We start from the raw sequence: 24,674 nt of genomic DNA, 5'->3' as shown, positions 1-24,674 counted from the left end.
ACGAAGGAGCTCATTGGTCCGCTATGATTTACAAATACAATCTCATTCCTCTCACCTCAGATTGATAGAGTTTAGTGGGTTCGTCCATTGATTCTATAGAAATCCGTAATGTTTTTCAGCCTCCTGTGTGTTTTTTTGTTTTTATTTTTTCCAGCTAATCCACCTGTCAATCACGACCCTCTGAAAACGGAGAGATTGAGCGGTGACCAGATTCGCATCTTCGTAAAGTGTTGAAGAAGTGTGTGTTTTAGAGCCCAGGCAACAAAACAAGTGACCCTGTATAGCCCCACAAAATCAGATCAATCAATTATAAAACATAGCATCTCATTTGTAAAACTGCACACAAAGTCACTATAAAGAAGAGGACTTGGCAAGTAAAATAATACTCTACATCTGGATGATTTGAGTATTCTACGAAACAAAAGGTTGAGAGAAAAACATAAATCCTAAACCAAAGCAAGTTCATAAATGTTCTTTTAGATAAACTGATAAATAAAGTGTAATTTGTCATGGTAACTTGGCTTGGACTGGAGGAGTTGTCGGTTCAAATCTCAGCCAACTGCTATTTTGACATTTTACTCACACAGCCCACTCTTTTCTAAGATATTATCAAATACTTCAACTCCAGGTCAAACGCAGAACGAGAAATATGCTTTAGCTCAAGTAATTAAAACTGCTCAAGTCCCGATCTCAGCATATTTCAAACGATAAAACAAAAACAACTCTGCATACTTCCATAACAATAAGACTACACATTAGCTGAACTGCGTCTAACCAAAGGAAAACAAATTTCACAAAGCTTTTCTGTAAATCATGCCTCGTCTTTCACTGCGGCCCCGCTGTAGGCCTTCATCACACTTATTATTGTACGCATAAACCCTCACATTCAAACCATACCTTTCACTGTACATAATGGGCCACAGATTGTCTTTCACACTTCTTTTATAACCTCTTATTCCCTGTAGGATTCTGCGAGATACCTCAAGGCTAGAGTTTAAAGTATGATTCATGATTTTCTCAGTGAATCTATACAGTCTGATACCTCATCCCTCTCCGGCTGAGTCGCCCACGCCCTCAGCGTCACATGGGGATCCTGCGGAGAGAGGGAGCGCAGCCACAATCATCTGATCGAGCCACAAGGACACACGTAAACAGATTGTGCTGCCGGATACATTCTTTCTAATGCGAAAATATCATGAGTTGTGCAAAAGTTCAACAATGCATAACAAGAATGATGTCAGTAATAGGCTGATTTGGGTGCGTTTCACACGGGAACACAAACTAAAACTGGGACTAAACCTAGGACTAGACCAAAACCAGGGGAGTTGACAAGAGGGGGACAATTTGGTTTGTTGTCCCAGATCCTAGAGTCTTAGAATTTTTCTTCATCATTTATATAAAACGGGGGCCCATGTGAGGATTCTTGCCCCGGGTTCTCAAATTTCTGTCAACGGGCCTGACCAAGACGACACCTGGACCAAACCCAAGCGTATAATATGGCATTCTGGGTAAGGAAACACGGCCATTTTCTTCTGGTTGTTTATTCTCTGAACACAAGAGCTACTGTAGGATGAAAACAACAACAAAACACCTCCAAACTGACCACAATTGACCAATCGAACCATCACATCAACAGTTACAAGAACAACAATAACTGTTAACTCTGAGTTAAACACAAAATATCGCATCATTGCAATATTTTGAAAGTTTTGCTACGACTTGACTTTTGGTTATCTTCATTTTATCTATTCATTATTACACACACTATGTCCCTTTTTGTGCAAACCCCAGAGAGACTCATTCCAGCTCAAACAGCTCCAGAGTGTGACTAATCTGGGAGCCTAAAATTTTCCCCGGTGCAACTAGAACTTTTCCTTGGGCGCCTGACAGATCCTCATCACATCCCTTCTCCTGTGTCCTCATTATAAACGCAGATTAAATCAAATAGAATGCATTTAAATGATTGTTTTAACTGGCAACTAAATGGAAAACGCATTATTTCACTGACTCTAGCTCTGACTAGACCGATAAAGCCAGTTGGAGCTGAGGTGGATGCGCTCAGGTCACGCTCTGGTACGCTAAGCTAAGTGTGTACTATAGAGTTTAATAAGTGTGTAGTATAGACTTTAATAAGTGTGTAGTATAGACTTTAATAAGTGTGTAGTATAGACTTTAATAAGTGTGTAGTACAGAGTTTAATAAGTGTGTAGTATAGACTTTAATAAGTGTGTAGTATAGACTTTAATAAGTGTGTAGTACAGAGTTTAATAAGTGTGTAGTATAGACTTTAATAAGTGTGTAGTACAGAGTTTAATAAGTGTGTACTATAGAGTTTAATAAGTGTGTAGTACAGAGTTTAATAAGTGTATAGTATAGAGTTAAATAAGTGTGTTGTATAGTTTAATAAGTGTGTAGTATAGACTTTAATAAGTGTGTAGTACAGAGTTTAATAAGTGTGTTGTATAGAGTTTAATAAGTGTGTAGTATAAAGTTTAATAAGTGTGTAGTATAGACTTTAATAAGTGTGTAGTACAGAGTTTAATAAGTGTGTAGTACAGAGTTTAATAAGTGTGTAGTATAGAGTTAAATAAGTGTGTTGTATAGTTTAATAAGTGTGCAGTATAGAGTTAAATAAGTGTGTTGTATAGTTTAATAAGTGTGTAGTATAGACTTTAATAAGTGTGTCGTATAGAGTTTAATAAGTGTGTAGTATAAAGTTTAATAAGTGTGTTGTGTAGTTTAATAAGTGTGTAGTATAGAGTTCAATAATGTGTAGTATAGAGTTTAATAAGTGTGTAGTACAAAGTTTAATAAGTGTGTAGTAGAGAGTTTAATAAGTGTGTAGTACAGAGTTTAATAAATGTGTAGTTTAGAGTTTAATATGTGTGTAGTATACTCTAATAAGTGTGTTGTATAGAGTTTAATAAGTCTGTAGTTTAGAGTTTAATAAGTGTGTACTATAGAGTTTAATAAGTGTGTAGTATAGAGTTTAATTAGTGTGTAGTATAGAGTATGTGTTGTATGTCCAGGTAAAAGTAACTAACCAAGTTCTTTATTTAGCTGTTATTGTTGAAGCAATTTAAGGACAATATATTACAATGGCGTCGGGTTTTGATGCGTCCAACTCAAACTGTTAGCATGGAGCCCTGTACAAACAAATTTCCGAATGTCTCTCCCACTCTTCACACACTTTCACGTTGCAGTTCTGTCCCAAAAAGTGTAATGCGATGTGTAGTATTGTCTGAGTGTTTAATGTTTTTATCTGCCTTAGGTCACCACATGAAACTGAGCTATTGTTCTAACTCTGTCAGATTTATGTTTGAAGCTTCTTGCTGACATATTGATTAGCACACACGGTTCTAATTCAAATAAATACATAAAAAAATACACACACAAATCTTAAAATGAACAAATACTCAAACAAACAAATAAATAAACCAAGTCTGTGTAATATCTGTCGACATCTGCACACTCAGCTGTCCCACTGTGACTCAGGGGGAGGGAGGAGGCCCTGGGTCGTGTCTGAGAGCTGTCCCGGCTTAGAGGGGTCACAGAGGAGAAACACAAACTATGTAGAAAATGGACAAACACCCACCACAACCAAACAATCACTTTGGTACAATCACATTTATTGTTTTTTTGAGAAATTGGTGAAATGTCTAAAAGTCGACTGGCCCTATTGTTTTACAGAAATAAACTATTACATCATGTTTGTTTATGAGATGTTGGCTGGACTCATAGACTGTATATATAAATGGACGTAGCTAACAGGCTAGCTGCTGCATTTCAGACTCTGGCTCCGATTCACTTTCTATTGAAAAACTGTCGCCTCTTTTTTTGTAACTGCTGCTGTCAGACTCGTCATTTTGGGCTTAAAATGTTCATATTAACCCGCTCTAAATGATCCTGGTATTTTTATTTCCACATTAAAAACAGACAAATAAGGCTGAGGTGGCTGATGGTTCTGCTGCTGCGGTAAAGACGGGGCAAAGAGGTACAGTTACAGTGTTTACGACAGCGTTTCCAAGTGATCTATGTCATGTCAATATGTCATTTTAACAAGTATTAACGCTGAAAATAACACCATCAGTTTTCCTCCCGGGACAAATAAAAGTCAAGTTTGCGGAGAGGCAAGCACAGCAAAGACGCATATTTTTAGAAAACATTCACAATGAAAAAAACAAACACGCTTTTATTTTAGTCTGCAAAAAGTTACGCTGTGGGTGTTTAAAGAAACTACTAGCATTTTTTACTGAAATTTACATCCTAATATATTTTTTTTATCTGTTTGTAATAATCACTGCTGTATTAAACGGAAAATAGTCACATTTTTATACAGCATTTTTCCACCTTCAAGGCACACAAAGCACTTTACATCAAGGAATCTTTCGCACACACATTCATACAACAGTGTACACAGATACTGAGGGTGAGTTAAGTGTCTTGCCCAAGGACACAACAACAGTGATCATCTATAGGTCAGTGAATTCCTATATCGACTTATTGTTCAATATATTAAAGCCAGAATCCTGTGTACTTTTTCTTTGTACTACAGGGAAAGTTTTGATTATTTTTTGGCAGTACAACAAGATTTAAGCCATAAAATGTTGAATTAATAACTTCCGTGACTCATTACAGACACAAACTAACGACTAAAGTGTTTCGCTCTGCTGTTTATTTATTGCCGCTCATGATTTTTTAACAATATTGTTGATTTAGAATAGTTTTTGTGGTTTAAATCTGTTTAATTGCCCGGATGGCAGCCTTGGCAGTTTAATGAGGTACAGAGCAGAGCTGAGAGAATTTGTCCAGTGCAAACCCAAGTGCATTTATTTTCTGACACCAAAAATATAAAATAAAATAAAAAATAAATAAACATTAAAATAAAAATAAATAAATAAAAATAAAATACATAAAAATTAAAATTAAAATTAAAAATAAACATTAAAATAAAAGATAAACATTCAAATAAAAAAGTAAAATTAAAATAAAAAATTTAACTAAAATAAAAAAAACATAAAATAAAAAATATAAAAAAATTAAAATAAAAAATAAATAAATACAATTAAAAATAAAATATAAATAAAATAATAAAAAATAATAAAAATAAAATAAATCAATAAATCAATCGGCATGGCAGTACCTCATACACACACAACACCCTCACTTTAGCAGACTGAGGTTTGCTCCTTTCATAGAGCACCTCCATAATTGGTTGAGCTCACTCTGCAGCACAGGTAAGTTTGCACACATCCAATACTCTTGTTAAAATTAGCTCTAACAAAACAGTGCAAATATTTATTCAATCAAATATGTTGTTAAAAATAGAGCTCTACATTAAATTGATCAGTTTAACCGTGAACACAAATTAGATACACAAAGCTAACATTTTTGACACCCCTCCTTATTAGCACACAGTTATCTTCCCCGGAACCTTCTTAAAGTGCTCCAGCTCCCTGGGGCCACTTAAGATGGCCGACAACATGGGTAAGGTGAGTAGAAATTCCAAACAATTCAATTACAAGATGATACACAAACACTTTAAATTTTTTGTGTTGTCCTTTTTTCTGTTAGCTTCAAGGATAGTCCCATGTAATGCATTAGCCACATTACAATCTGCTCTTGGAATATTGCATCAGTGGCATAAATTAGTTGCAATATTATCGTTTATCGTCTATATTTACCTCAGCAATCTATCAAACTTAAAGATTTGTTATCGTGACAGGCCTAATCTCACTGCTCAACCGATAGTGTTCACGTAGAGAGCGGGATTCGAACCTCCAACCTTCGGATCAGAGCAAACTCTACCAACTCCGCTATTGTTTTCCTGTTGCTCGTGGCTCAGAGCGCTTTGTCTCTCGGCCACGGATGTAATTACCATTCTGTACACCATCGACACAAGCGCACGTGTCTCTCCATCACTTTTTCCTCCCTCTTCTCCTCTTTTTCTTGCTCTCTTCATCCATTATTGATGAAACGGGCAGCACGACAAAAGCCCCTGATGTTCGTACACGAGGCAGATACAGTATTTTCAGTGTTTTGTTTTTTTTATTAATCACAACAGACGAGGGTAACGGTGATCTCTGGTTGGTCAGATGAACTTTGATGTAACAGCTGAGGACGCACAAGTCAGTAATAACAACAACGCACAACCCACAAGCCTCAGACGCACACCGCGCTCTCTAATGTGTTTGTATCAGCAGTTTGAGCATCTTAACGAGTCCAGCGGGCCACGGGCTACTATTAAAACTGATATTAAACTAGCCTCGGTCCATAAACGAACTCGGGTTGTTTCATATTCAGCGATGACCTGATTTTATTACGACAAATGAAAATATAATTAAAGAATAAAAGCAATTGGTAAAGTAAAAATTGTGGAACTTGTTAGCTCTGACAACTTAGTCCAATCTTGTACGCTAATGCTGCACCGTGACACAAAAACATCTGCGCGGGATCGTTAAAGGTAATTGTTTCTGTATGGTTCTCATCAAACAGTGTCCCTGGATAATAATGAGTCACTAGCAGTTGATTCCATATGGTTCTCACGGTGTTTTTTGAATTGGTTCACGCTGTTTTTTTACACTGGTTGAAGAAGTATGCAATTGTGTCGCTTAAGTGAAAGTATAGCTATTGGAGCACACAAAATACTTCAGTAAAAGTATCATATGAAAGAATCTATTTAAGTAAAAGTATTGGCAGTACTTTAAAATAGGGTCCGCGACTTACTAGGTACTACTACAGTGAGCAGATACTTGACTGTGGTAGTTACAGTGATAGTAATTGTGGTAGTTTCTGTAGTACTTGTGGTGGTCCTTTTGCTGGTAATTATACTGATACTTACCAGTACTTTGGCTGGGACTAACAGTGGTACTTTGTGGTACTTAAAGCGGTACTTACACTAATAGTTATTGGTACTAGTACTGGTACTTATAGTAATCTGTCGTATTAAGTGAATGGTTCATTATAGTGTTAGTTACAGTGGTATTTATTGAGGGGTGGAGTGATGTGGTTTAGTGGGGGTGTTATTGCAGTTAGAAAAAAGATTTAATACACAACATAAAAGTATATACTATATGATTAGACAGTATAATTACTAGCCAAAGTACCACCGCAAGTACCACAGTAACTACCATTGTATTTACTAGTCAAGTATCTACTAAGTACCACAGTAAGTACCTAGTAAGTCCCGGACCCTGTTTTAAAGTGCTGCCAAAGTATTAAAGTATCTGTTTAAAAATTTACTTAAAGAGTAAAAACTAAAAGTATTTTGCAGCTTCAAATTTTGTGATTTTGATAGATTTGTGCTGAATTTTGTTCAACAGAAACAAAAAATCAAATCGTTTTTTCTCAGCTTTTTTTATTTGTATATTTTTGTTTGCTCAAATTATGAATGTGTAAAAATTAAACCAATTCAGACTTTCACTTTTCAGACCTGTTTAAAAATGTAGTGAAGTCAAAGTATTTTAAAATGTATTTGGATAAAGTACAGATAAAGTACAGTCAGTCAGTCGTCCAGAGTAAAAGCCGAAGTTAAATCCATCAACTGGACAAAACGTTGTAGGAGTGACGTTTTGTCCAGTTGATGGATTTAACTTCGACTTCTACCAAAGTACAGATACCTCAAATTTATACTTAAATGCCTGCAGTACTTTACTACTTGTACTTCGTCACGTTCCACCACTGTTTTTTAACGACAATGTCCAAAGTCCATCCTATTTCTATGTTTTGATCTGCTGAGGTTTTGAAATGTGATGTAGATGAATGTTTAGGATTTAATCTCAAGAAAATATCAGGACTCAATGTGTCTAAACACTATTGACAGATTTAAATAAAGTGACTCTGGCCAATATCCAAAGTGCAGCCGCTGTGAGACCACGAGCGACAAACTGTCAACTGTAAATGAACACAGTGATATAGTACTATGAGACCACAGTACATGCAGGAGTAGGACTAGTAACAGTGATATAGTAGTGGCCAGTGATGCATGAAGTACTCAGTTTTGTTACTTAAATAAAAATGCAGATATGGTAAAAACTGACTAGTAAAAAAAAATACTTTAAGAGTAAAAAGTTAAACTAGTTGGTGTTAATTTATTACAGTGTACATATGATATTGATTAAAAACTGAATCATATTTTGGTAAACAGCAGCAATACACATCAATTTCTTCATTTTTCTCATGAATTTTACGTATTTATTTGTGTTTCGCTCAAACCCGAAGCTTGAACTCGAAAACTTTAGTCAGGTTTTTCCATGAACATGGTAAAAATAACCCCTCAAATCATCTGAAAAAGTACTTTTTGTTTTTCAGTCCTGTTCAAAAATGTCGTGGAGAAAAAGTACAGATACTGCTCTCAAATGTATCCAAAGTATCCACTGTAAAATGTACTTAAGCAAAGTACAGATACTTGTACTTCGTTACCTTCCACCACTGATAGTAACTGCTGCTTTAAAAATCCACCAAAACAAGTTTACTCAACGTACATTTTTATTTTTAACGCACGCTTCGATCTCTGCTTGAGTTCTGTTATACAAGTATTTTCTCAGAGTACATCTCTCGAGTACTTCCTCCCTGTACTCCATACGAATTGGTCAATACTGTGCATAAAAGCAGGTGCATATGGAGTTGTGGCGGAGTGGACTAATGAATGAAACCCCCCCTCCCCCCGAGGACGCCGTTACTTTAGCTGCATTTCCAGGAACACATTAGGTCCTTCGACATCCTCTTTTAAAAGCTCAGTACTCAACAACTACTCACTGACTCTGCTTTGAAATGCCCCAAATGGAGGATATATTCTCTCTATTCTAATACAGCGTTGCACTTAAGCTTTTGGTACGACGTAAATAACCTTAAATTAAGACTCGGGACTGTTACTAACAACTAAACCAGGACGTAAACGTGAAGTATCCTGTCTTTCTTTGCGTTTTCCGCCCCCAAAAATATTGCAAAAGACTCATTTTGTGACGTAAACAGTGCTGCCTAAAGCTAATAATCAAGTATTTTTTAATTCTCGTCGACCTAAAAGAGCCAAAAGCGCCGCTCTGATTGAATACGCTTGTTTGGAAAATTAATACACGTGTTTTTATTGATGCGCCAAAGGGTTTGTGAAAGCTTCTTGTACAGATTTAAATACTCACTACCTGCTTCCTCCTGCCGTACTGTGAAAATCTGGTTTAAATCAGAACTAAACAGGTTAAAGTTGATGTGTTTTTCCTTGCTGCATTTACCAGGAGATAAACCAGGACTAGAGGAGGACGACTAAAACTTGAGCTGTGCGATAAATCGAATTATAATCAGCTTTGAGTCTCTTTATTTGAATGGTTTACATGTACAGATGAGGCTTTGTCGGTAAAAGAATGTCGTTTGTGGAACATATTGGACTATTTTTGGTTGAAGATCTTGTTACTGTTCATAAAAGTAAATTGTTTTTTAATATGAACAACAGAACAAAACAGAAGGAGCTGAGTCGAAGGACAAAGCTCTCGATTTATCGGTCAGTCTATGTTCCTACTCTCATCTATGGTCATGAGCTTTAGGTAATGAGCGAAAGGACGAGATCGCGGATATAAACGGTCAAGATCTCCTCCACGTGGAGAGGAGCAGCTGAGGTGGAGTCGGTTTCTGTCCTGTTGCATGAAGAACAGGCGCAGAGGAACGGGGATCGTTCTGCAGAGTCTCGCAGAGTCTCGCAGAGTCTCGCAGAGTCTCGCAGAGTCTCGCCAAACAGTCTGACAGGGTGAGATTTGTTTTTGTACTACAAGAAGAATGGAGGTTTAACACGAAGTTTAAACCAAAGTCGAACAAAGTGAGTGTTTTATCTCCCTCCCAGAGTGGGCGTACAAAGTGAGGCTCACACATTAAGAGATGTGGCTGTAACAGAAATGACCAGAGCATAGCTGTTACTTTCCTTTAGTGTGATATATGGCCACTGCTGCAGGGAAAACAGAACATTTTGCACCTTTGTGAGTAATGTATTACACTTGTATTGTCCACAGTGGGTCGGGCATCTGTTCCGGACGCCTCCTGGACACCTCCCTGGGGAAGTGTTCCGGGCATGTCCCACCGGGAGGAGTCCCCAGGGAAGACTTAGGACACTCCGGAGGGACTGTGTCTCTCGGCCTTGGTCTGGGAGTCCCTGCTTTAACCGCTGCCCCACGACCCGTGATAAGTGAAAGAAAATGTACGGACGAGAAAATAAGAACCAGGACTAAACTCGGATTAAACAAATTCTACGACTACACCCCGACAATAATGCAAACCACATTTTGAGAAACTCTACATTTGGAAATGATCTTTTTTAGACAGGATATGTACAGAACTATGGCGCAACTGAGCAAGACTGCATTTCAAAGCCTGTTATTGTGGAACATTTTTGCAGGCCATTTGCATTCATGTGAACAAAATGAAACTATGCATTATTCAAACGACTGACTGGAAGTACAGAGGTCACCGAGGCCACGGAGAGCAGCAGCGTGTGAGCGGGACATCCGAGGTAATCTGTATCTGCAGTAACACGGGGAGAGTATCACTGGGTTTCATCACTCTTAATCTGGATTATTTCAGCAAACACCAAAACAACCTGCAATTGTGGTTTTAATCCAGCGCTCAAACATACGGAGATGTGCCGATCTGAGGAGCTTGTTATTGCACTATTAGATTTCAGGCTTACAACAATTACAAGGAAAATATCAGATGGACAAAGACGGAGGGATTAACATGTAAAAATGCAGCTTTTTATAGATTCAAACGTTCAAATATGATGCTGACGTTGCCCAATTTTGCGATTATCATTGGCATTTTCCCACGAAGACACGTTATAAACAGCTAACGTGGTGAAAATAGCTTAGCCTGTGTGATGTTTTTGGTGCAATCAACATCATGCGGATAATTCCCGACTTTATAATAATTTTTAATGAGGTTAAACTGAGTCACAAGTATCGTTTAATCTAAAAGAGTGGAAATGTCTGTTTTTGCTGAGTTAATGTAAAACAGAGCGGGATTATGTAACGAAAACAGCTGCAAAAGTGACCCAAACCCCCTCAGAGCGACGAATACATCAAAATAATCAAAGCATTTTAATAACTGGAGGTAAAGTTGATGTTTTGGGTTGTGCTAGTTTAATGTCAAGTGTAAATCTTTCAAGTTTCTATTCTCCGACTGTTCTTGAACCTTGCATTGCAGCATTTTCTTGCCCTGACCGACCATTTGAAATACGGTGTTCAAGCTTTTATATAAAACAAACGTCTGTGTGAATGACAGTTTGACCAATTGCCATATTATGCTATTTTCTGATCTATGTCATAATCAAAAACAGACCTAGAGTTGTGTTTTGTTTCATTCACACATGTTTAACGCACAAACACACCTGCATATTTAGGCTGAGTTCTTCTCTCAAACATAAAACACTCTGTTCCACCTTGTGATGTCATCATGTGGTAATACAGGAAGTGCTCCACTGTGTTTTTAAACTCCACACACCTTCATTTCTAGAATCATTTGGATCATTTCAACCCTGGAATTGCCCATTTCTACTGAACTAAAGGTAAAAGTTGGGCATTAACTTGAAAACTGTTTTATACTCACACCTTCACCTGTTTTTAATGTTTAATATGGAGTCGTATACTTTTTATAGTATTTTGTTTGCATTTTTCTGCTTGTATCGTATTTTAAACAGGACGCCTATGAAAAAGAGAGGCCACGTATTCTGACTGGGTTCCCCTGTACAAATAAAGATAAATAAATGAATAAAAGAATAAATAAAAATAAAAATAAATAAATAAAGATAAATAAATGAATAAATAAAATAAAAATGAATAAAATAAAAATAAATACATAAATAAATAATAAAATAAATAAAGATAAATAGATGAAATTAAAATGAATAAAATAAAAATAAGTAAAATTTTAAATAAATAAAAAAAAATAAAATAAATAAAATAACCACTCCATGACATCACAAGGTGGAACAGAGCGCATTTTGAGCTAATAATAAAGTGTTACTCAAACATGTGTAAATGAAACAAGACACAACTCCAGGTCTGTTTTTAAAGAAGGTAAAAACATAAGAAGAGTCCATTTTGCGTAATACAGGACCTTTAAGCAAAAGCTTCAGACTATTAAGAATTAAGACTTTGACACAAACATAACAGCTCAACCATTACATTATAAACTGCTGATTTTCTTTTTGTGTGACTCGCTACAACTTTCTGGCACACTTTTCTGGCACTTGCAGCTATAGACCTAACAGCTCAATGAATTTTAATCAAAATCAAGATTCCATCATCACCAAACGCCAATTACACGCTTTTTAACTAAACGCTCTACAGTGAATCCTCAGTCAGTAAAAAAAAATGTGGTTTGGAGCAGAGTTCAGACTTTGGAGGAAAACATTTGACTAGTTTTCGTGTTTAATGGCACTAATTTCAAAGTTTGCATAGTTTATGTTCGGAAGATCAATTCTGCAAGGCGTTTTACTGCAAAAATAAAACATTTTCGCAAATTGTGGTCGTTCCGTATAAGGGAAAATGTGATGAATTTCTTTGTCATCTCGCCCAGCCCTACTCGAGGCAGATGATGGAAGATGGAAGTGTCTCTTTGCGCCTAATGACCCAGGACTTTCATTAAAAGTGAGGAAAGGGAAATCTGAAACCCCTTTCTCGTTACAAAGCCACTTCTCCGCTCTCCTCCCTACTTCCTCTTCTTCCTTCCTCCGACCCGTAAGATCTCCGAGACAATGCAGCTCCTCCCTTATATTTTGCATTTTGACACTCCGCCATTGTACCATGTCACACGGGGCCCCTAATAGACTCCCATGTCCAACCTCACACACTCTGGGTCAAACATAAACACCGCGGTGCCAATAAAAGCTGACGGATATCCTCTGAAGTCATGTGTTAGTGTTCCAAAGGTCAAAGGTCAAAGCTTCTTCTCCCTCTCACTGCGGCAATAAATAACAGATCACTGAGGAGGGCAGCGAGGAGATGGACGGGACGGTCTCTAATAGGCTTGTAAACGGTTGGACGGGGGTAATTCTGGGGTCATTTTTTGGACATTTTGTTTTATAATAATGATTCAATTCAAGTTTTATGAAGTAAAATTGACTCATGTGAGGTTTTAGTAAAGTCTTAATGTTGGTACGTCGTCAAAAACGTACCTAGACTTGTGTTTTGCTGAGTAATCCTGCATGTCTACATCTGCAAAGATCAAAATGCTCTGTTCTCATTGGGTTCCCCTGTGTAAATAAAGATGGTAAATAAAAATAGAGAAATAAAATACAAAAAAATAAGAGTAAAATTAAAAAATAAAATAAAAATAATAAAATAAAAAATATTAAATAAAAAAAACTATTAAAATTAAATTAAATTAAATTACCACAGCATGACATCATCAGGTAAGGTTTTTCTAAAGTTTTAATGTTGTTACTTCCTCTAAAACATACCTAGAGTTATGTTTTCTTAGAGTAATACTGCATTATTAGTCTGTCTATATCTCCAAAGCCCAAAATGCTCTGTCCCACCTTGTGATGTCATGAAGTGGTAGTTTTCCTTTTGCCTTTAGTTCATTGAAGTTTGGGGGAAAGTCTGTTGAGAAAACTTGACAAGACAAGTATAATTAAAAGTAGAGTGTCCGTCACCAGCTCGTTTCCATGGAGATGTTATTGCTTTGCCTGGAATGTTCCACAGTATAGCATTAAACTTGACACCTCCAGGTTTAGTTACAGGTCAGATCTGTGCAGAGAACCCTGCTCATCCTGTAATAAAACATATGTAATTGAATAAATGTAAGAGAGGCTTCGTTTCATAACTCGTGATGAATTTAAAACCTCTGTGCACTCGATGAAATAATAAAACAATCTAGTGATAAACATTTCTACTCACACATGCTCCTGCTTTTAATGTTTTCAATGGACATGTGCAGTTATTTATTTTGTTTTTGTTTTGTTTTTGTTTGTTCTGTTCTGTATTTGAACGCGGCGCTGAGGAGAAAGAGTCTGATGCTCTCACTGGGCTCTCTCTGTACAAATAAACATAAATGAATAATTGAAAATAAACATACATCATAAACTCAACCAGGAGGAAGGCATTTTCCTGTCTTCTTTTTACTTCCTAATCACATCTCAAGACATTTATATAAATGCATGCTCTACCACAGCAGCAGAACCACAGCCACCTCAGCCTCTCCATCTCTCCACTAAAGCCTTCTACAGCTGTATAATTGACATTTTGTTGTTTTAAAGCAGAAGAAAATGGATCGGAAATGGATGACTACTTTATGGATGCATGTACTTTTTTGTCCAACTTGTCTCCATGGAAACTGATTTGTCTGGAATGTTCCAAATTATGGCATTAAGTGTCTCTATCTCCATGGAGACAAGCAAGTGCCCCCACCAGGCAAGATCTACAGTGAGACCGCACACATAAGAATGGATGTTTTTGAGATATTTCTGAGCAATCTGAGCAATAATTAAATAGACTGTGGAACATTCCGGGCAAAGCAATAAAATCTCCATGGAGATGAGCAGGCCCTGCAGCTCCACCTTTAATTATCATGTTACTCATGATTATTATTACATAATGATTTTCAGAGCAGTAGTTGTACATTTCCTCAGTATTTGCTCTATCTGGTTAATTCAAGCTTCCTCCTCTGCAGAGTCCACTTGACCTCACTTGACCCTCATTACCTCTTTGTTTGGATTGTTTATGTAATCGTGGTCACACACAATATTAAAACCACTTTTTTTTCCATTAGCAGCAAAGCCCTAAAGCCCTCACTGAAGTCCCGTCTTACTGGATCTGATAATGTCTATAATTTGGTTCAAGGCAAAGTTCAAGATTTACATGTAGCAACAACTACTTTAGCTGGAAGAACGAATAAGGACGAGTGATTTAGAAAACAAAACAGAAGAGAAGGAAGTAATAACGGCAAAAGACAGATGCACTCGCCCAATATGCAGCTTCATTTTGCAAACTGTGACAGACTGTGTGGAGCTCCAGTCAATTACAAAAAAATCCCATTCCATTTGCTAGGACCGTCCATTCGTTAGCTGCTTTTTCAAGGGACGGATTAGCGCATTAGCAAATTATGGAGATGAAAATTTGGAAAAAACAGTGCTCTTTTGGCGACTGTTACAGATGTTCACTAATATGCACTGTCCTTATCAAATAAATACATGTCACTCCTAGAAAAAGGGCGTAAACAGTGTCTTTTAAAGCATGTGTTGCATCAGTAATGAGGAATAAAACATGAAATATTCTCCCAAAATGTTTATCTTTGACATATAATAATAATGATTTCAAATTAGACTTACTCACTTGCTCATTTCTTGCATCTCCATCAACTTTGAGAACAAGTTTGGCCATTACAGAACCCAAAACACCAAAATAAAACATAACCACACTACTCAGCACTTTGCACGAGGTTTTAAAATGCTAAGTTGCACATAAGTCAGCCATTTTTGATCTCTCAAATGACCACAGAAGAAGTCGTCGCTGCCTCTTCCTTTCACCTGAGTTTGCATCTTCGGGCTAAAAGAGTATAACTACATTAGCGTCATATTACTCCTATCAGCACAGCGTGAACGGCTCGTCCATTTGTCCGTGCAGCGCCCCCCACCGCCGCCGTGTCCTGGTCTGCTCCCCAGTTTCAGCTCCGCACAGCCGGATATGAGAAAGCTGTATTATTCCTCTAACTGTGTACAAAACCATTAAGACAATAGGTGCCTCCCCTCGTGGCACCGGGCCAACGTCCACTTAAGGCTCTAAGAGGGCCACGGCTTGAGCGGGGTAAGTGTTTGTGAAGGCTTTCTTTCCTGTCCAATTGAAACACGCTGTAGTTTGTATTTGAAAGAAGAATAAAGGGATAGATATTGATTTTTGTAGCAGTATTAGTAGTACCAGTAGTAGTGGTGGTGGTAGTGAATGAATGATTTAATCCATTTTATTATCGTGTGTTGCATACAAAAAATGCCGAGTCCTTTATTGGGTTTATAAGACACCGCTAACAAAATATAATACAGTTTCCAGACGTTTCTTACAAATACCAATAGACTCATTTAACCTCCTAGGACCTGCACTTTCTGGGTTGTCTAGGCCACAGTGCACATTTTTAGAAGAAGTAGAACAGCATAAAAGAACAGCAACAATGCAAAAATGTTCAATTTAGAATATTTTTAAGAGTTTAGAATGTTCAGAATATTTTTTATTTATTTATTTTTCTTTATAAAGGCACATGTCTCCTGCTCCTGTCTGCAGCTCTTCACACGAGACACATTGTTCCAAGAGGCACAATTGTTGTTTCTCATTTTGTTTTTACTCTGCGTTGCTGTGTCCAGGAACTTGATAGTTTTTGCAAATCATTATAAATTTTTTTTGTCAAAACGATTAAAATGTCCACATATGAGGACATTCATTTTACATCACTTTTCTCAGAAACTACATAATGTAAAAAGATAATTCTTAGTTTTTCACACTCATCAGGTCCCAATCAGCCCAAATCACAAAGAGAAATTAATAAAGCCATGAAAGAGCTCGGGTTTTAGAAGGTTAAACAAACTCATTGGCCGCTTCTTCCAGGCTTTACCGAGAAATTATGCCAACTTATAAACCTTAGAATGAAACAACCATTTCATCTTGTCATTACACCAGAATATACACTGCCAGGCCAAAAAAAGGACACACACTCTAATATTTGGTTGTTCCGCTTTTAACTTTGATGCAGCATTGTTTCGATTTCACTTCTGCCACGTCACAAAATTTATTTCCATCCAGTGTTGCATTAATTTTCCACCAAGATGTTGCATTGATGATGGTCGAGTCTGACGCTGCACAAAGCTTCTCCAGCACATCCCAAAGATTCTCAATGGGGTTAAGGTCTGGACTCTGTGGTGGACAATCCATGTGTGAAAATGACATCTCATGCTCCTGATCCACTCTGTCACAATTTGAGCCCAATGAATCCTGGCATTGTCATCTTGGAATATGCCCGTGTCATCAGGGAAGAAAAAATCCATTGGAATAACCTGGTCATTCAGTATATTCAGGTGTCAGCTGACCTCATTCTGCTGAACCTAAACCGGACCAACTGCAGCAACGACAACATATTTGCTTAATTAAATCCAGGTGGCGACTTTTTTTTTTTTTTTTTTTGGCTAAATTAATCATAAAATGGACAATACAACAAAAAAATTAGCAGTAGTAGTAGTATTAGCAGCTATCTAACAGTATCAGAACCAGATTTTGCGACTTACACTCACTCGCCTCACTTTTTAGCAGTTTTCTGTGCAGTTTACATGTTTTCTGGGTCATTATATCTTGGTGGGTTTCCTCTGCGTACTCCTTTCCCCCATCAACCTAAATACAGGTCACATCCTTCAGCAAACAGTCCTGACCAACACTACTTCTCGATCTGGAGATGGCGCAGCAGTTTTTTTGTCCCAGCGGCATTGAAGGATGGAACAAACACAGAGGACACATTTTCCTATAGGGATCAATAAAAAGTAGCTTAACCTTCTTGTTTATTGCTGTAGTCATGGTCAGAATAGCCTTTGTAGACTTGTTTTTTGTAATATATGGAGACTTGGAGTTGATTTATTGGATGTAAGTATCGGTATATTTGAACAGAAAACCGTCAAATTTGTGTCTTTCTCGCGTAAAATTTTTGCAGAGCTACTTCAAACTGAAAACCCAAGTATTTCTGCTTTCACATCTGGTCTGTAGTCATAACGTGTGCGTAGATAGATAGATGTTTGTTCAGTGTCTTGTGAATAGTGCTTTTGATATTCCCCACTGCTGATGGTCATATGAGCTGAGTGTTTGCGCTGCGGCCGCTCATAAGACAAGACAGCATTTTCCCTCTGAGATAAAAAGAACTAAAAATGACATGTTCAGGAAAAGACAGTTTAGTTGCAAGAAAAACAAAGACAATCAAATCGTCTTCTGAATAATCTCTGTAGAAGTTGGAGGACGGAGGCAGGGGCTGGTAATGTGAGACATATAGGACACAAAACTCTCAAAAAACCGACTATCGGGAAGGAAAAACAAGAGAAGAGAAAATAGATTTGGTCCAAAACACCAAAAATGTTTAATTTATGATCCAGTCTATTTATTTCACGCACCTGCAACTTCTATTTATTACAATACAGGGAAAGATTATTGTGAGACTGTTGAACCAGCACTGAAAGTCCCAGAAGTGAGAAAGCTACACGCGCTGTAGAACTTTCTTTTTCAGCTTTTTATTACCGTAACTTTTTGAGATGTATTAATGACTATAGATAGACAGATGGGTTGGTTGATATATCAGGCCGATATTTCCACTGTTTAGCGCATTGACATTCGGCCTTAAATCTGTATATATGTATGAATGTTTTAGGACCTGAGGGTGCTCCGTAAACTCTAGTGTCTCGGTCGTCTCTGAGCGGCAGGAGACGACTAACACGTCTGGACTGAACTGGCTTTAAACTAAATTAACGTATTTATTAGAACACTACAGCACTTTAAAATTACTGGAAGCACTTTAGCCACATACGGACTTTATAAATAGGCACTTTAGACCGTATGGAGTGTGAATTTTTTGTGATCTGTGGAGTTGTTTGATTGTTGTTTGTGTTGTCCTGTCTCTTGTCCCGTTTTAGATGTTGAGGGACTGCGAATGAAAATTAGCTGTGCAGCGAACTTCGGCACATTTGCACGTGTATTTTTTTTACTGGTGTTTATTAATGTGCATTGTCCCTTTTAAATAAATAAATAAATCTCCAGCACAGGCCGATATTTTGTTCTGGCCTAAAGAGTACACATAAGCTTTATTTGAACACTTCAGTGCAAAGAGATACTGCAGAAAACGAGACTACACAGCTCTCTTAAAGGGGATGTGGGTGAGTTTGTATTAAAGTTTGTATTTTCGGAGTTTAAGTCGCGCTGGAGTATACGTCGCACCAGCCAAAAAATGCATAATACAGAAGAAAAAACATATATTTCACATATTAATCGCATTCGAGTAGTAGTGAAAAAAAACAATGATAGATAAGATTTGTTGATATTTTTGGGTCAATATGTGAGTCCGATTTGGATTCTTTTCGCAAACTTGTGTACTGTATTTTCTGAACTATAAGTCGCACCCCAAGCCAAACTATGAAAAAAAGCGCGACTTATACTCCAGAAAAAAAGGCACATAAGTTTGGGAAAAGAATCCAACTCGGACTCACATACTGACCTAAAAATATCGACAAATCTTATCTATCATTGGTTCGTCTGGATTCTAAATAATCGGTATTGATGTCAGCATTTTTTTATTTATTAATTTTTTTGGTTAGCGTCTCTATTATAATACTTTTTGTCATAATGTCTGGATTTTTTCTTATTTTATTTTATAAGTGACTGAATATTTTAGTGTTGGTGTAAGGGTCTACGCTCCAATTTCACATCATTAATTTTCCAGGGACAGTTTGCTGGGATCTGATTTTGTAACCACTACCACTGCACCAATGGCTTCTTAATGGCAGCAAGGTCAATGAGGGTAACTGTCCACATCCATCACCGAGGGGCTATCGCTTGAGGCCAGATATGAGGCCCAACGCTACCTAAGACTGCATGATTCTGTACCAACCGGTTACACAGCCGAACAGTAGACTGAAGCGTTGTGTAATACGGCTGGTAGCATTATCACATGCAAAGTAGGAGCTGCCGTTAACTCCCACAATGTCAAGTATGTGGCTGTGAGACCTAACACATGCTCAGAGAAGGGATTTACATGGCAGAAAACCTGTCGTGATTGCTACACGATGATATGATTGACGTGATTACTGCGTGACTTGATTTTAGTGTCATCTGCCAGGTCCAGATACAGCTAAACGTTTTTCTCATTACAGACTAAAGTTTCAAAATTGGCCTTCACACTGAGCGGCAGTTTTGTTGCCCAGAGTCAAGACTAAACTCGGGGAATCGGTATTTGAGTTTTGTGCGGCTAAAATCTGGAACGGTCGAGCTGAATGTGTGCAAAAGTCATCTACTCTTGATTATGTTGAAATCTGTCTCCAAAGGTCATTTTAATGGTTAACTTCTGTACAAATTGTGCTTGAAAATAAATCTGCCTTTCCCCCTGTTATAGAAATATACAGATAGATGCTTTTTTTTTACAAAGATTCTATATCTCAGGGTTCATCACGGCGGATGTTCTACCAATAACCAGTTCCCTAAACAGGAGAACCACCAAGAACCACACACTTTAACAAAACTTTAGAACAACGAGTAGGTCTGGAACTGTATCCTGTCTCCCCGAATTCAGTTGGAAATGATTGACAAGCGGATTGAACGATCAGAGAAATGCATGATTGCTTTGTGTCAGAACAAACATGGCTTACATCTAAAAAAAAACTAAAAAAAACAGTCAAAGTAGAACTCAAATAACCCAGAGGACTAGGAAACAGCGTAGATTTCTGCAGAATCAACAATCAAAGCACTAAACTGTTACTTATCTCAGGTAAAAGATGTTATATAAAAAGTCACCACCTGGATTTAACTAAGCAAATAGGTACGAGCCTATAGGTACGAGTCAGGTCTAGGTTCAGCAACAGTCTGTGCTCAAAGAATGAGGTCAGCTGACACCTGAATATACTGAATGACCAGGTTATTCCATCAGTGGATTTTTTCTTCCCTGATGACACAGGCATATTCCAAGATGACAATGCCAGGATTCATCGGGCTCAAATTGTGACGTCATTTTCACACATGGATTGTCCACCACAGAGTCCAGACCTTAACCCCATTGAGAATCTTTGGGATGTGCTGGAGAAGCTTTGTGCAGCGTCAGACTCGACCATCATCAATGCAACATCTTGGTGGAGAATTAATGCAACACTGGATGGAAATAAATCTTGTGACGTTGCAGAAGCGAAATCGAAACAATACCACAGCGAATGATGAAAGCTAAAGGCGGAACAACCAAATATTAGAGGTTATGACCTTTTTTTCTGACCAGGCAGTGTATTTTCTTCTGTATGTTACAAGAACTTTTAGAGAAGTTGTCTTGATTGGACTGTCACACTTTAGGACAGTGTTTTTCCAGACCCTTTTTCATTCAAACACAGTGTAGAAGCGATTGGCTGGTCAGATAAGGTCAATTGCAGCACAAAAGTTTCCAAAGACAATACCAAACTGATGCTAACTTATGGCATTAATACTTGAGCTGATAAATCCTGCACATTTAAAAATACAACACATCCGTATCAGCACTTTACACTTCCATTGTTTTGTATCTTCTCTGTTAAAGCACCCACTGTTCCCTAGTGTCCACAAAGTCAAACCAGGACACACTCAGCACCTGGGTCCATCTTTTTTGTTTCTCACAATCGGCCTGACACTAAAATACACACAGACACACGGTCCACTGTCCAGAGCTGTAACGCCGCTCTGTGATTGGACCAAATGGACAAGTGCTGTCAGCTCCACTGTGAGCTGCTGACACAACACAGAGCCCCATAACGGATATAGGTCTGCATTAGCACTATGCAGGGGGCCAGAGTGGACAGTACATGCCTCACACATACAAAACAGGACACGTGGTGAACTTTGGCAAACAAGTGATGCATATGGAGAGTTGAGCATTTTGCCTCGTGTTTGGCTCAAGCAATGGCACAATCCAAAGCAAAAAGAAGGCATAGATTATGGACAATGATACGACATTGTGTGGCAAAATGTGTAAATGTGTAATCGCTCAGTTGTCCATTAAGGTCCATTAGTACAAGAAATCTGACAGTTGGACACTTTGCCACTCATCCTTCTTCAGTTCTGCTTCAGTTCTCACTTACTAGAGCTGCATCAGAATTAAAAAGTTACAGGGATGAGCCAACAAACCAACTTCCATGTTATCAATCGCGATATCTGACAACATCCGTCTGGTCCTCGTCTCAATGTCCACAGAATACTCACTTAGACTCTTCACTATCCCTCCATGGTACAGAGTGGTCCAAAAGTCACTGACAGTTGAAAAAAACTCATAACTCTTTTGTTTCTAAATACTTTTCTTTCATTTTTTCAGAGCATTTAGAACGACTCTTCCGACATTAATCTGAGCAAATACAGCACCAAGGAATGAACCCTCATTGTACAGTGGGACTTTGAGTCACATGGGTCAAATTCGATATTTTAATACCAAGTGTTTTTCACAGACAGGGGGCAGTATGTGATCTCCACAGACCTGACTAGTCCCGATTTCTTCCTGTGGGGCAATCTTAAAGAAAATGTGTTTGTGAATAAACCTAAGATGATAAACGACTTAAAACCTAATATCAAGGATCAAATAAGAGACATAAGCCCGGAAATGCTTTAAATGTTATGTAAAGTGTGTTGGATCGAGCTGTTCAGTGTGAAATAAAAATGGTGGACACTTCCTCTAGTTTAAGTAGTGATAAGTTCAAGTGTAAGTGAACAATTATAACCGTATATATTGCCAAAAATCTCAATCTATCTACTGCTAAAATTTGGTGAGTATAAGTTAAGAATTATAGGAGCTACTGAAGATTTAAAAGTGTCAGTGACTTTTGGGCCACCCTGTACATGTGCAAACCATCTTATTCTGGACACATCTGACTTCACCCGCAAAACATCTCACAAAGGATATCCCTCTTTTTAATCACCCCTAACTGTTCTCATGGCAATATCTTCAATATCCTCAGTTTTATCACCTCTAAAATGTTCTCGTAATTGCACCATCTGGCTATCCAACAGGTGTCATTTGCAATTTCATTTGTAAAGCTTCACTTGGCCTGCAGTGTCTGAAAACTTCTGGGATTTCTTGCATAACCACATGGGCGTTTTGTGTTTACGCTCAACCATGATAGAACTTAACCGGACATGTAAACAAAGGAATTATCCAGACGAGTTTCATCTGTTCCCAGCTATGAAACAATGGACAAAAGCCAAACAAAAACAGCATGAGTCTAGTTGTGATTGTACCTGCTGAACTGGGATCAAGGAGCAAGTTAGTGGACCTGATCCAAATGATATTATAACAGCTATTCAAGTGTTAGGAGTCAAGTGGGGCTTATGTAGTAGAATAGAGAGACGTGGACACATTATGAGCGCTCAATTTTCCTCAAGACCCACGAGATTCCACTTCTGTTCAGTGCAAATTCCAGACAGGAGTATGTAATGGCCATGGTTTATCATCCCGACCGCGCCATGTTGGATCTCGCGCTCACATCACAACACTCCCCTTCTTTCCCTCTCCTCTTCCTCAGCCCGCCACCGTGCAGCAGCAGCAGCAGCAACAGCATCCCTCCCGGACGACCCAATGCCACGGCGCCACCGTAACAAAACCAGCCTCATCCTACACACACACAAGACTTTAATGTGGGCAAAATAGATCAATAGCGCACGAAAACATCCGCGTAAACACGACGTCCTGTTACACCTGTCGGCCTGGATACCAAACCTAACACTGCATAACACCAAAACAGGCCCAGTGGCATGTCTTTAGATATTTTTGTCACGTTTCGTTCCTAAAACACTCCCAAACAAGGTGTCATCTGTGTGATTTAAACGTATCGCGTGTCTTAGATGTTGACAGTCACGCGCCGTACCCTTGCGCACTGATGCTGCCGTGTTTTTATCCTTCCCACTCCTATAACATCCCCCAATTGATGCAGGAGGGGTTGGGTAAACTTGACATTTAGGAAATCAAAATACTGTACCCAGCGAAAACGCGCAAATCTGCTTTTACGCACGAGAAAATAGATCCAGACTTACTCAGATTACGCAGATCGCTTCCCTCCTTTTTCCAAAACAGCCTTGGTTTTTTTGAGTGTTACTTCTTCGGAATAACCCAGCACCCCCTCTCTGCCTCTCTCCTACCCCTCCTCTTCGCTCCTCTTCCTCCTTGGGTTGTTGTTGTTGTTGGGGCGAGTGATGCCAACGCGCGGAGCAAGAACTGGAAGAAGAATAACGAGGAATGGGCGTCGTCTGGAGCAGGTTGAATGTTGAGTGCCAAAGTGTGGAGACTCTGAGCGCTGTGCTGAAGGGGAGAGAAAAGAGGAGGGGGGGGGTGAAAGGATACGCCCCCTCCCCTGCTTGCTGGAGATAAAAAAAAGGGGGCTCTCTGACAGCGTGCGCGCGGTGACAGAGATAGGCTGCTGGTCGGACGCTGCTGGCTCTTGTCCACGAGCGCTTATCACATGACGCGCGCGATACAACCCTCCGCGCGCGTTTCGTTGCAGAAAAACACAAGCTCAACCTCATTATGGGCGCACAGTGTAGCGGTTTGCATGGCTGTTTTGGTCCCTTGACGCACGACTCCACCTACCGACCAAACGTGTATCCTTCTTCTTTTTACACTGGGATTGCATGGTTGGATGTTACACAATCACGCTTAATGCCCCTAGAAAAATTGTTTACTGAAGGGTTGGTGGGTTGTGAGCACGTGCCCTGTCTGTCCCCGCCCTCATTTGCCCTATTGCGCCAGATACAGTGTCAGCCCTTTTTTTGTGTTTTCTATTGTCACTGACCCACATTACATTTCCACATCTGCATCCCGAAATAGAAAAGCCACAGCTGCATCTCAACTGTGCAGCCACTAGATGGTGCTCGTGCTCAAGGGCAATGGCTGTGGTAAAGGAAAAGGCAGGAGACAAGGAGGCAGGGTGGTGGAGTGAGTTTACTGACAATTTTGGAGCCATGTTACACCAA

The 24,674-nt window shown here is 38.6% G+C and overlaps 1 protein-coding gene across 1 annotated transcript in view; it reads right to left on the bottom strand.

Moving 5' to 3' along the window:
• palm1b (paralemmin 1b) overlaps window positions 1-24,187 on the bottom strand; it is a 51,716-nt gene extending 27,529 nt beyond the window's left edge. Inside the window, exon 1 of the mRNA XM_033988864.2 lies at window positions 23,739-24,187. The gene's annotated coding sequence lies outside the window, so the exon portion shown is untranslated. The remainder of the gene's footprint in view (window positions 1-23,738) is intronic.
• Window positions 24,188-24,674: the final 487 nt, after the last annotated feature.

This window comes from Periophthalmus magnuspinnatus, chromosome 22 (assembly GCF_009829125.3).
Source record: "Periophthalmus magnuspinnatus isolate fPerMag1 chromosome 22, fPerMag1.2.pri, whole genome shotgun sequence".
In the NCBI taxonomy this organism is placed as follows: domain Eukaryota; kingdom Metazoa; phylum Chordata; class Actinopteri; order Gobiiformes; family Gobiidae; genus Periophthalmus; species Periophthalmus magnuspinnatus.
Note: the sequence above shows the minus strand (reverse complement) of the source record. Positions and strands in the feature narration are given on the sequence as shown.